Genomic DNA, 13,544 nt, shown 5'->3' with positions numbered 1-13,544 from the left:
TTGTGCTCAAAGTCCAATCCCCTTGTTGTGTTTGCCCTTGATCTAATGTCCGCATATGAGGGAGAACATACGATTTTTGGTCTTTTGGGCCAGGCTAACCTCACTCAGAATGATGTTCTCCAATTCCATCCATTTACCAGCGAATGATAACATTTCAATCTTCTTCATGGCTGCATAAAATTCCATTGTGTATAGATACCACATTTTCTTGAGAGCTTGTTTGGAGGTTCTAGCAGGGGAGCGCAGCTACTCGTATACCCTTGACCGAAGAACGGTCCTCCTCTATCGGGGATGGTCGTCCTCTTCGACCGAGCGCGCAGCTTCGGGAGGGACGCACATGGAACGGTGAGGGAGGAAGGGGACACCCGCCTAGCCAGCCAGATCAGCCGAATCAACCCTGGCGATCAATGGGGTGACAGATGTCGCAGCCAGATCGCCCTCACATCCGATACCACATTTTCTTGATCCATTCATCAGTAGTAGGGCATCTTGGCTGTTTCCATAACTTGGCTATTGTGAATAGTGCCGCAATAAACATGGGTGTGCAGGTGCCTCTGGAGTAACCTGTGTCACGGTCTTTTGGGTATATCCCCAAGAGTGGTATTGCTGGATCAAATGGTAGATCAATGTTTAGCTTTTTAAGTAGCCTCCAAATTTTTTTCCAGAGTGATTGTACTAGTTTACATTCCCACGAACAGCCACCACCTGTTGGTGGTGGTGTTGCTGATGATGGCTATTCTAACAGGGGTGAGGTGGAATCTTAGTGTGGTTTTAATTTGCATTTCCTTTATTGCTAGAGATGGTGAGCATTTTTTCATGTGTTTTTTGGCCATTTGAATTTCTTCTTTTGAGAAAATTCTGTTTAGTTCACTTGCCCATTTCTTTATTGGTTCATTAATTTTGGGAGAATTTAGTTTTTTAAGTTCCTTATATAGTCTAGTTATCAGTCCTTTGTCTGATGTGTAGATGGCAAATATTTTCTCCCACTCTGTGGGTGGTCTCTTCAGTTTAGAGACCATTTCTTTTGTTGAGCAGAAGCTTTTTAGTTTTATGAGGTCCCATTTATCTATGTTATCTCTTAGTTGCTGTGCTGCTGGGGTTCCATTGAGAAAGTTCTTACCTATACCTACTAATTCCAGAGTATTTCCTACTCTTTCCTTTATCAACTTTAGAGTTTGTGGTCTGATATTAAGATCCTTGATCCATTTTGAGTTAATATTGGTATAGGGTGATATACATGGATCTAGTTTCAGTTTTTTGCAGACTGCTAACCAGTTTTCCCTGCAGTTTTTGTTGAAGAGGCTGTCTTTTCTCCATTGTATATTTTTAGTGCCTTTGTCAAAGACAAGTTGGTTATAGTTGTGTGGCTTCATATCTGGGTCCTCAATTCTGTTCCACTGGTCTTCATGTCTGTTTTTGTGCCAGTACCATGCTGTTTTTATTGTTATTGCTTTGTAATATAGTTTGAAGTCAGGTATCCTTATACCTCCAGCATTGTTCTTTTGATTAAGTATTGCCTTGGCTATTCATGGCCTCTTGTGTTTCCATATAAATTTAATGGTAGATTTTTCAATGTCTTTAATGAATGTCATTGGAATTTTGATGGGAATTGCATTAAACTTGTAGATTACTTTTGAGAGTATCGACATTTTTACTATGTTGATTCTACCAATCCAAGAGCATGGGAGACTTCTCCACTTACTATAGTCTTCCTCAATCTCTTTCTTCAGAAGTTTATAAGTTTCCTTGTAGAGGTCATTCACATCTTTTGTTAAGTTTACACCTAGGTATTTGATTTTGTTTGAGGCTATTGTAAATGGAATTGTTTTCATATATTCTTTTTCAGTTTGTTGATTATTAGTGTATAGAAATGTTAACGATTTTTCTATGTTGATTTTATATCCTGCTACCTTGCTATAGTTATTGATGGTGTCTAGGAGCTTTTGAGTAGAGGTTTTTGGGTCTTTAGGTATAAGATCATGTCATCTGCAAATAGGGAGATTTTGACAGTTTCTCTACCTATTTGTATTCCTTTTATTCCTTCTTCTTGCCTAATTGCTCTGGCTAGGAATTCCAGTGCTATGTTAAATAGGAATGGAGATAGTGGGCATCCTTGTCTAGTTTCCGATTTTAGAGGGAATGGTTTCAGTTTTTCTCTGTTAAGTATAATGCTGGCTGTAGGTTTGTCATATATAGCTTTTATAATGGTGAGGTACTTTCCTTCTATTCCTAGTTTTCTTAGAGCTTTTATCATGAAATGGTGTTGGATCTTATCGAAGGCCTTTTCTGCATCTATTGAGATGATCAAGTGGTTTTTGTCTTTGCTTCTGTTAATGTGATTTATTACGTTTATTGATTTTCGTATGTTGAACCACCCCTGCATTCCTGGGATGAAGCCTACTTGGTCATGGTGACTAATCTTTTTGATGTGTTCTTGAATTCGTTTTGCCCTTATTTTGTTGAGGATTTTTGCATCAATGTTCATTAAGGAGATTGGCCTATAGTTCTCCTTTTTGGAGGTGTCTCTGCCTGGTTTTTGGATAAGTGTAATACTGGCTTCATAAAATGTGTTAGGCAGTTTTCCTTCCCTTTCTATTTTGTGGAACAGTTTAAGGAGGGTTGGCATCAGTTCTTCTTTAAAGGTCTGATAGAATTCAGCAGAGAATCCATCAGGTCCTGGACTTTTCTTTTTGGGGAGACTCTTGATTGCTGCTTCAATTTCATTTTGTGTTTTAGATCTATTCAGGTGATTAATTTCCTCTTGGTTCAGTTTTGGATGATCATATGTATCTAGAAATCTGTCCATTTCTTTAAGATTTTCTAATTTATTTGAATATAGGTTCTCGAAGAGGTCTCTGACTTCCATGGTGTTTGTTGTTATCTCCCCTTTTGCATTCCTGATTCTACTAATTTGGTTTTTTTCTCTCCTCATTTTAGTCAGGTTTGCCAGGGGTCTGTCGATCTTGTTTATTTTTTCAAAGAACCAACTTTTTGTTTCATTAATTCTTTGTATGTTTTTTTGGTTTCTATTTTGTTGACTCAGCTCTTATTTTTATTATTTCTCTCCTTCTATTTGTTTTGGGATTTCTTTGTTCTTGTTTTTCTAGGAGTTTGAGATGTATCATTAGGTCATTGATTTGGGATCTTTCAGTCTTTTTAATATATGCACTCATGGCTATAAACTTTCTTCTCAGGACTGCCTTAGCTGTGTCCCATAGGTTCCGGTAGGTTGTGTTTTCACTTTCATTGACTTCCAGGAAGTTTTTAATTTCCTCTTTTATTTCATCAATGACCCATTGTTCATTAAGTAATGAGTTATTCAGTTTCCAGCTGTTTGCATGTTTTTTGTCTTTACTTTTTTGTTGAGTTCTAGTTTTATTGCATTATGATCAGATAGTATGCATGGTATAATTTCTATTTTCTTATATTTGTTGAGGCTTGCTTTGTGCCCTAGGATATGATCTATTTTGGAGAAGGTTCCATGGGCTGCTGAGAAGAATGTATATTGTGTAGAGGTTGGATGAAATGTCTGTAGACATCAAGTAGGTCCATTTGATCAATTGTATATTTTAGATCTTGAATTTCTTTATTGATTTTTTGTTTGGATGACCTATCTATTGATGATAATGGGGTATTAAAGTCTCCCATAACCACTGTGTTGGAGTTAATATATGCTTTTAGGTCTTTCAGGGTGTGTTTGATGAAATTGGGTACATTGACATTGGGTGCATATGGGTTGATATTTGTTATTTCCTTTTGGTCTATTTCCCCTTTTATTAGTATGGAATGTCCTTCTTTATCTCATTTGATCAATGTAGGTTTGAAGTCTACTTTATCAGAGATAAGTATTGCTACTCCTGCCTGTCTTTGGGGGCCATTGGCTTGGTAAATCGTCTTCCAGCCTTTCATCCTACGCCTATGCTTATTTCTGTTGGTGAGATGGGTCTCCTGTAAGCAACAAATTGTTGGATCTTCCTTTTTAATCCATTTAGTCAAGTGGTGCCTTTTGATGGGTGAATTAAGTCCGTTAACATTAAGCATTAGTACTGATAGGTATGTGGTGATTCCTGTCATTTAGTTGTCTTAGTTGTTTGAAGCTTTGATTGTGTGTACCTAAGGTGAGGTTACTCTCTACTTTCTTACTTTTTCTTTTCCTGTAGTTTGGTGCTGCCTGTCCTTTCATGGTTATGTTGGGTTTCACTTTCTGTGTGCAGAATACTTTGAAGAATCTTTTGTAGTGGTGGCTTTGTGGTTACATATTGTTTTAGTTTCTGCTTATCATGGAAGACTTTTATTGCTCCATCTATTTTGAATGATAGTTTTGCTGGGTAGAGTATCCTGGGGTTGAAGTTATTTTCCTTCAGTGCCCAGAAGATCTCATCCCATGCTCTTCTTGCTTTTAATGTTTCTGTTGAGAAGTCTGCTGTGATTTTGATGGGTTTACTTTTGTACATTATTTGTTTTTTCTCTTACAGCCTTAAATATTCTTTCTCTAGTTTCTGTACTTGTTTTAATGATGATATGCTGTGGGATATTTCTATTTTGATCTGGTCTGTTTGGTGTTCTGGAGGCCTCTTTCATCTGTATGGGAATAGCTCTCTCTAGATTTGGGAAATTTTCTGTTATTATTTTGTTGAATATATTACACATTCCCTTTGCTTGCACCTCTTCTCCTTCTTCAATGCCCATGATTCTCAGGTTTGGTCTTTTGATGGAGTCGATGAGTTCTTGCATTTTCTTTTCACAGGTCTTGCGTTGTTTAACTAATAGCTCTTCATTTTTTCCTTTAATTGTCATTTCATCTTCAAGTTCTGAGATTCTGTCTTCTGTTTGTCCTATTCTGCTGGTTTGGCCTTCTGTTTTGTTTTGCAATTCTGTTTCATTCTTTTTTCTGAAGTTTTCCATATCCTGGGTCATTTCCTCTTTAGTGTTGCCTATTTTTGTCCTTCGTTCATTTATCTCTTTATTAATCATGTTCTTTGTTTCACTTTGGTGTTTATACAGTGGTTCTATGGTTTCCTTTATTTCTTCTTTTGCTTTTTCAAATTCTCTATTTTTGTTGTCTTGGAATTTCTTGAGTGTCTCCTGTACATTTTGGTTGACCCTATCCAGTATCATCTCTATAAAATTCTCATTGAGTACCTGTACTATGTCTTCTTTTAAATTATTCTTGTGGGCTTCATTGTGTTCTTTGGCATAGTTTATCTTCATTTTGTTGGAGTCTGGATCTGAGTATCTGTTTTCTTCATTTCCTTCTGGCTCCTGTACTAATTTTTTGCTGTGGAGAAAGTGGTTTCCCTGTTTTTTCTGTCTTCCAGTCATCACCCTTGTTGTTGTTACTGTCCCTGTACTGTGTGCAATTAAGTATTTTCTAGCTTGCAATAATAGCACTGGTGATATTTAGAATGGAAGGGTGAGAGGGGATGGAAAGCAAAGAAGTTAAAGGAAAAGGGAAAAGCAAATAAACAAGTAGAAAAAAGAACAAAGAAACAAACAAAAAAGTTTCAAAGATGTAAACAGGGAGAGATAGTATACTAATCAACCATAAGCTGAAGAGGCATTAGAGAGAGGATTGAAAATAAAAAACAATAAAAAAAAAAATAAAATAAAAATAAAATGAAAAAAAAATCTCCAAGTTCAAATGCAACAAAGTTTCAGTCTTAATAATTTTGGTTTTTGTCCCTCAGCCTCCAATCCTGGAGATGTTGCCTCAGAAGTATTTCTGTGGTTGTCTCATCAAAGGGGAAAAAGACTGGAATAACCAAAATAAAAGAAAACCACACAAAACAAAAAAATAACCCCACGAAGTGTCCCAAGTTCAAATGCAATACAGTTTCAGTAAGTTTTTCAGCATGCAGGTGTAGTTCGGTTGTTGTCTCATCAAAGGTAGGGAGAAAGAAAAAAAAAAGCGTCTGGAGACAGCTCTGAGAATGGTATCTGCGGCTGTGGCTTGCCTGCCTGCTGCTGTCAGCCTGCTGTTGCTGGAGGCTTTATTTATGCAGATCTTAGGGGTGAGCTTAGCACTCACCTGGCCCCACAGGCTTTGTTTACTCAGAGTTCTCCTGTGCCTGAGCCGCTGCTACAAGCTTTCCCCTTTCTAAGCACACCGGGGGAGGTGACACTGCACCTGCTTTCTCAGGCCGGTGTGTTTATTTACAGCTCACGTGGGAAGTGGGTCTTCCCCCCTCTGCTGTGGAGTTTTCTTCCCACTGCCACTTTTACAAGCTTTCCCGCTCCTGGTTGCTGGGCGTGTGCTGCTGCTCCTGCCTTCTCCTGCTGGCTTGTTTATTTACAGTTCCGTGAGGGATTTCCCCTTCCTCCCGCTTTGGTGCTCAGGGCGCCCTGCCCTCTTTGCTACCTGTCTTTTTTTTTGTTATTGCTTATTATTCAGTTTCTCTTTTTTTCCCCTGGGTGGGTGTTGGTCCATCCAGGGGGCTATGCTGATCTGGCCCGGGGTTGTCTGTGGGAGTACTGTGTACTGCTTAGTTCACCTTGTGTTCCACGTCTTCCCAAGCCGTCTGGGTACTGGTGTCTGGTGATGGCGTGGGAGCCCTCCTGGTTTCTCCATTTAACATGAAGTGGAGATGCTCTGCGCAGGCTGGAGGTGTGGAGGAGTCCACGTTTTGCCTCTTCTCGGTGGTTTTTCCGTAAGGTGTATCTCCATGTCTCTCCAAGATTTTACTTTAGGAGGCACGCTCTCTGCTTCCTCCCTCTAGCCACCATCTTGGAATTCCCTTACAATTATTTTTTAAAACTTACACTTAAAATACTATGCCTACAGACCTATAGAGGAAAACTCCTATGAGAAAAAACTAAGGTAAGGACATTGTATTCCATGATTACAACGAAGTACAAACTTCCCATTGAAAGATAACTCTTCCATTCTGACAGCCACAATAAAATGATGCAAAGTAATAATAATCTAGTTTATAATAGGTGTAGGACAAAAGTTATAGAAAGGATAGGAGAAATAAAATGGAATTTCACTCTTGTTAGGCTCTTACATTACATGAGGTGGTATATTATTATTTGAAGATAGACTATAACAAGTTAAAGATGCATGTCATAAACTTGAAGAAACTTTAAAAATAAAATAAGGAGACATAACTAAATAAGACAATAAAGAAGATAAAAAATTGGATACTAGAAAGTAGTTACTCCAAAAGAAGGTACAAAAGAGGAAAAAAGAAACAAGGAACAGATGGGGCAAGTAAAAAACAAATGTTTATATGGGAGCCTCAAAACCATAAAAATGTCATGATTATATCACTTGTAAACTGGACAATCCAAGTGAAAAGGTATAGATTGTGAAACTAGCTAAAAAAAGCAAGAACAACTCTATGTTTTTGATAAGAAACTCGTTTTAAATGTAAACACATTGATAAGTTTAAGGAACTGGTTAGGAAAAGAGATAATACTGGAGTGGCAATATTGGAATCAAACAAAGTAGATTTCAGGACGAACACTATCACCAGATTTAAAGAGAGATGTTTCACAAATGTTAGAGTGTTAATTCAATTGAAAGTCATAACAATACTGAACACATGAACCCTAACTATGTATCAGAATCATCTGTGGAGCCTTTTAAAGCTACTCATGTCCATTTCATTCCTCAGACATGCTATTCCAGATTCCCTGAGCCTGAGGCTTGAACAGGTGTTTTTAAAAGCTCCACTATGCTGGATGTTTGGCATGGCTAGGATGACAGACCATTTTTCTCCAAGCTTTACACTCAGCCTTTTACAAATATTAATGTCACCAATTCTCACACTCATCAGAAGTGTAACCATGAGGAAACTACTCACAGAGGTTAAGCAATGTATTCAGTCTCACCAGTCAAGACAGAGCCAATCCCAGACATGTCTGACTTCCAAAGCCTAGACCTTCTGCACAATACTTCCTACAGAGACAGTCTTTCCTTTCTCATGTAAACAGAGCCAAGTGTTTCATGCCTGAGGGAAAAAATGGAGCACAATTTAAATAAAATTGTCTATAACTTCTCACAAATCTTCCAAAATGAAATGAATTTAAAACTTTCATTAGTGTAAGTATGTATGTGTGTGTGTGTGTGTGTGTGTGTGTATAACACAAAGTCATAATAAAATAAACTAAAATTTCCATGTATTACTTTAAATTTTGTTAAATCAATTATGCCTGTTTACTTTCAAGTCAATTTTTTTGAGACAAGGATTAAAGTGTGCACCACCACACCCAGCTTGTTACCACTTCTTTAGGCTCATTAATTAACCCCTTTGCACTCTACTTTCCTGTCTATAAAATGGCAATAATAAGAATGGCACTTAGGAAAGCATTGAGAGATTTAAAACTTACTGCCTGTAAAGCAACAAAATTGCTATTTTATATGTAGTAAGCCCTCTGGAGTAACTATTCTTTTCTTTCATTCTTTCTTTGTTTTTCCTAAGACAAGGTTGCTCCCTATGTAGCCCAGGCTGGCCTTGGACTCACAATCCTATTGCCTTACCTTCCTGAGCAAAATTTCCATAGTAAAGAATGCTACTGTGTTCATGAATTAGAAATGAAGTGAGTTTCCAAAACTGCTTTAAAAAGGCACAAAAGAGAGTCTTCAAATAAAGTTGTTTTCACAAATGGTTCTGAAAGGTTAATAGCATACATTTTAACTTGCCATAACCCATCTTCAAGTGATACTCTGCCACCTCATATGAAATGCAAGAACCCAGAAGAGTACAATTCCATTTGCTTCCTCCTATCCTTTCTATAATTATCATTGTACATTTTTGTCCTATACATATACACATGTTCCTCTAATGTAGAATTCTCTTTCCGGGAATAATAAATCAGTTGAAGAATCTGATCAGCTTCTCACTAGCCAAAGGATCTACTGAATTGTCTCTTGCTACATATGAATTACAAATTCTTGGGAGGAATTTGAGACTCAGAATCTGAGAACCAATTAGGACAACCATTTCATATAGTTTCAGAAAACTATTACTGCATCTGTTGTATCTTGTGAAGAAGATAATTTGGGAAAGGCAGGAAACTGAAGAAGATAAAAGACAAGCAGCTGCAATATATTACAGAACAAACAAAATAGGAAGAAAATCTCACTAGGAATCAACATTTTGAAGAAAAAATTTGAGTGAAGAAGAAAGGTGGAGTTGCAGAAAACGATTTGTTAGCTCTCCAGAATCTGTGGACTCTCTTTAGAGCCACTTTTTCTCTTCTCTCCACTCTGTAGTTAATTGGGAGGAAGGTGCCCATTTGGGAGGAAGATGAGGAGAGGCCTAAGAAATACCTTATAATCTGAGTCATTAGCCAAAGTCAAAATAGCACTTGAGAATGTCTGAAAGTCACACGTAAGAACCTTTTAGTCCACCCCAGCCAGGAAGAGGCTTTTCTTTTCCCTTCATAACATTACCTACTGAGCACAGGGAAGAATCTGAAAAATTGCAAAGGTGTGCACACTTATTATAGAAAGCCTTCTGAGAAGAACCAGCATGCTGACCAAAATCAAAGACTCCTATTGGAAAAGATTGGCAATAGCAGTTTTCAAAGAATAATTTCAACCAATGGAATGTGCCTTTAGCAAGAAGAACAGGAAACTAAGATTAAACTGAAGAAAATGTAAATGGATATACTTTGGAGATAAATGGTTTTATATATGATATATTCAGGAAACAAATATGACCAACTATGGATGAAAAAGAAATTTGGTCATCAGAATAAATATGCATTTAAAAAGTAAAAAAATCTACTAGTAGTTTAGTGATCTTTAGTGTTCTAGGATTATGTAATAAAGCCTTAGAATTTTAACCCATTTAAAATGATATATGTTTGGCTATTTTAGAGTAAGTGCTTCTTTAAGAAATTTTCTCCCCTAAGCTAAAGATCTGAATTTGCAAAGTAGCTATTAATAATTATTGAAGTAATTATTTAAAAAAATCCCTAATCAGAAAAGAGGTCAAGATTCAGCTGGACTGATTAAGACAGACTGCATCTCAGACAGAAAAGTTCAGCAGAGCAGGGGGAATTAGCTGTTTGGAGGGCTGACAGAGAAGAAGCCATGGGCCACTGCACTTTTCCTCTTACAGCATATTTATTTGAAACAATAAAGCTGAACTGAGCAAATGGAGCACAAAAGGAACTCTGGAAGACACTAGAGAACAGAGACAAATGCAAAAAGAGTGGGGAGCAAAGATGCCATCATGGACCTGGGCCAGCAGCTGCCCCTCCTTCAGCTGATGTCACCTGAGGGAGGCCAGGTTGTTGCTTGGTGACAGGAACACCATGATTGTGATGACTGGTAATGGGAACACAATGAAGAGACGGACTTTGTAAAAATTCCTTAACTTTGTTTTAAAGGGCGAAGAAGAAATACAAACACTTAGGACTAGATGCAAATTAGCTAGCTTTTATTTACAGGTAAAGAAAGGATGTTCAGTGATTTGTGTGAGCCACTAGCTAACAGTGTTGCTAAAGAATATCCCATCTAACCCTAGCTGTGTGCGTTTTCCATTTAAAAAAAAGGACTGCATTAAGGAAGCCTTACAATACCTGGCCTTGAATGCCAAATACTGTATGTTTTCATGTCATATGCCTTGGGACCTGTTAATTCTCCAGCTTCCTCCTGATAGAATATAATACCATGAACTCCCACAACTTTGCACATGGCATGGATGTCCCTGCTTCAAACATCTCTTTTTTCTTTGTCTGCTCAAGAACTTCTCTTTATTCAAAACCCTGCTCCGGAGCCTCCTCTGATGCCTTCCCCAAACTCCCACCAGAATTTATATCCTTACATATTCTTTATCTTAAGCACAGTCCTGTTTGCGTGTATCCTTCCCTTTTGTGATATTTATTTATGTATAAGTTTTATTATTTTCTGTATTATTCAGTGAGATTTTGAGGATAGACAGTACCTTCTCTACTTGGAAAGCCCAGTATATTCCATGGCTCAGTTAGTGTTTGTTAAATTGAACTGAACGTAACTAGGATTCTGCCCTGTATCCCACAGCTCTAGGTAAAAGAGTTTAATCCCACAGGCTCAGTCCTTCTACAATAGCCTTTGGGCTTCATTCAATGTAGGCTCTCACTTCAAACTCTCCCAAGTCTCTGAATCATGCTCTAGAGGAAGATCAACCTAATCCTACATTTTAAGTTATTTGTTTGTGGCCTTGTCACCTGCTAAGATCTTGCACCCTTCAGCACTTCAGGAGCCTCACACTGTTCACATCCATTCAGTGCTTTTGATCAGAATTATGATGAAGTGATCACACATCTATTAGTATTGCAGCTGTTTAAAACAAACACCCAACAGTTTGGATTTGTAGACTAACAAGAAGTTTGGAACAGATATGAGTTGGCCAAACTGGGCTGAATACTATAGGTTATACTGCTATTCTTTCTTTCTACACCCTTACCCCCTCTTCATTCTTACCCCTACTCCTAATAAAGCCAACTCTACAGGGACATTATTATGAAAGTATCAGAGTTCAAATATCCCCAGCATCTCTCATTCAAATAATATCCAATGGTGCTTATTCTATACTGGGTACTGACTTTCCATGGAGACATAACAAGGAGCAAGGCAATTGGGATTCCTATTTTCACTGACCTTCAGGACTACTGCCTGCCCTTCAGAAAGATGCCCAGCGAACCAGTGTGGGCTAGAAAAGGAAGTCTTACTATAATGGGGACTTTGAGGCTGCTTTTGCTAAAAGCAAAGAATCCTCACTTGGGCCTACAGATATCCTGTGAGTGACTGAATGCAGAATAAAAGCTTGGCATTTCTGCCTTCATTTTATACCTTTGATACTTTTGAACTTTGGGTCTGACTCTTGCTCCACTCTGCACATAAGCTTATTAGTCATTTAAGGAGAATTCATCTAAAATTGGTAATCCTTCCCCCATTAAGTTTAAAGATACCAAGATGAGAGTAACTAAGATATTTTTAAGATTTTCAGGGCATCATAACCACTGGCTTTTACAACATCTTATTCCAGACAACTAGAGCAACACCCAGAAGTCTCCAGTCATTGCCCTAAACCTGAGGGAGGACCCAGCCATTTTCCTAATAAGTCTATCTTGCCTTTCTGACTTGTTCTTTCTCTGAGTCTTTCTGTCTTGCAGACATTTGGATTCCAGGAACAACAGGTCTGATTGATAAACATCTTGTGACAAGAGTTAAAACTCCCACTTACGGCAGCAACTTTCTTATCACACTGATAAGGCTCCAACATGGCCATCTTGAGATATTAACCAACCAGACCACAGTTTGACTGAGGATTTTGACCACATACTTGACTCTGCATGCTTCTTTTCCCTGCTTTTGTTCTTCCCTTATATAAATCTGGAGCTTTTGCCAACACCTCAAAGACAGTCAACATCTCAAAGACACCAGAGAACACTTGATCCTTCGTACTGTCTGACAGGTTTCTGGGGTTAGTAGCTCTATATACTTGTAACACTTTGTATTCTAATTTAATAGTTCTTATTTCCCCCACTCCAGGGGCCCTGAGCATAACTCCAGGGAACACTATTCATGCATTGTTATAATGTTTGACTTGAACTTTCTCTTTCAGTTTGGAACTTTTGCACTTCCTTCACCTGGAATGTGTTATATGTATACTTCCTGGAGTTCCTAGGTGTGAGGCCTTTGTCACCACTGACCTGTTCACTTCCTCAGCAGCAACTTCTTAATCTCCTTCATAGATTTTTCTACCTTGGCCCAATGTGAAAGCTCTTCCCTTGTGCTCATTACTCTAATGAGGCTGACTGGGAAACAAATACTCTTTTCTGTGGCCCATGCTACAATGTCTAATTTTAATAAATAAAATTGCATGAATATTTTTATGTTTTGTAATTTTCCTTTGTAGCAACAGTGCCCATAAGACTTTAGACTGTGCATATCCATGGTTCTAAAATACTGTTAATGAGTAAAACATGGTAGAAGTATGATTTTTGACCTTAAGATATTTTGAAATTTTTCATCTCAAAAAATGAATCATCTAAGATGGCTAAAAATGAGTGTTCTTTTATATTTCCTTGTAGGGTGGAATTTAACTGCTTGCTCCCTGAATGAATGGTGTGTGGAAGTGATTGTGGAGTGTGACAGACTTCACCATGGCAACTCTTCATAGAGGAAGTTGATGGCTGAGCAAATAGAGGGTTTGTGTTAGGAGAATAATCACACCAGTGCTGTTCTTTTGGGTGTTCTAAGTTATTCAGCATTTCCGAGGACAGATTAAAAAAAAAACTCAGAAAGGTTCACCTGAAAAATATGTATTTATCCCTTCAAGATGTTCTTTGGCTGTTGCACAGTTGGGCACCATCAACTTGTTTTCTCTGTGTGTGGCATTTGGATCAGGAGCTCTGACCAAATATCATCTCCATTAGCACTAGATTCAGCCAACTCACCCCAATCCAGCACTGAAAAGGTCAGACCTTTTCTTCAAAGACTCCTACCCCCAGAATTGGTTATATAAGTTGAGGAGTCCAGTAAGAAACAAAAATGTGAAATCACTTTTTGAAAAATTATTAAATGTTTCAAGACATGCCCTTAAGTT

This window comes from Castor canadensis, chromosome 14, assembly GCF_047511655.1.
Source record: "Castor canadensis chromosome 14, mCasCan1.hap1v2, whole genome shotgun sequence".
Taxonomy (NCBI): Eukaryota; Metazoa; Chordata; class Mammalia; order Rodentia; family Castoridae; genus Castor; species Castor canadensis.
Note: the sequence above shows the minus strand (reverse complement) of the source record.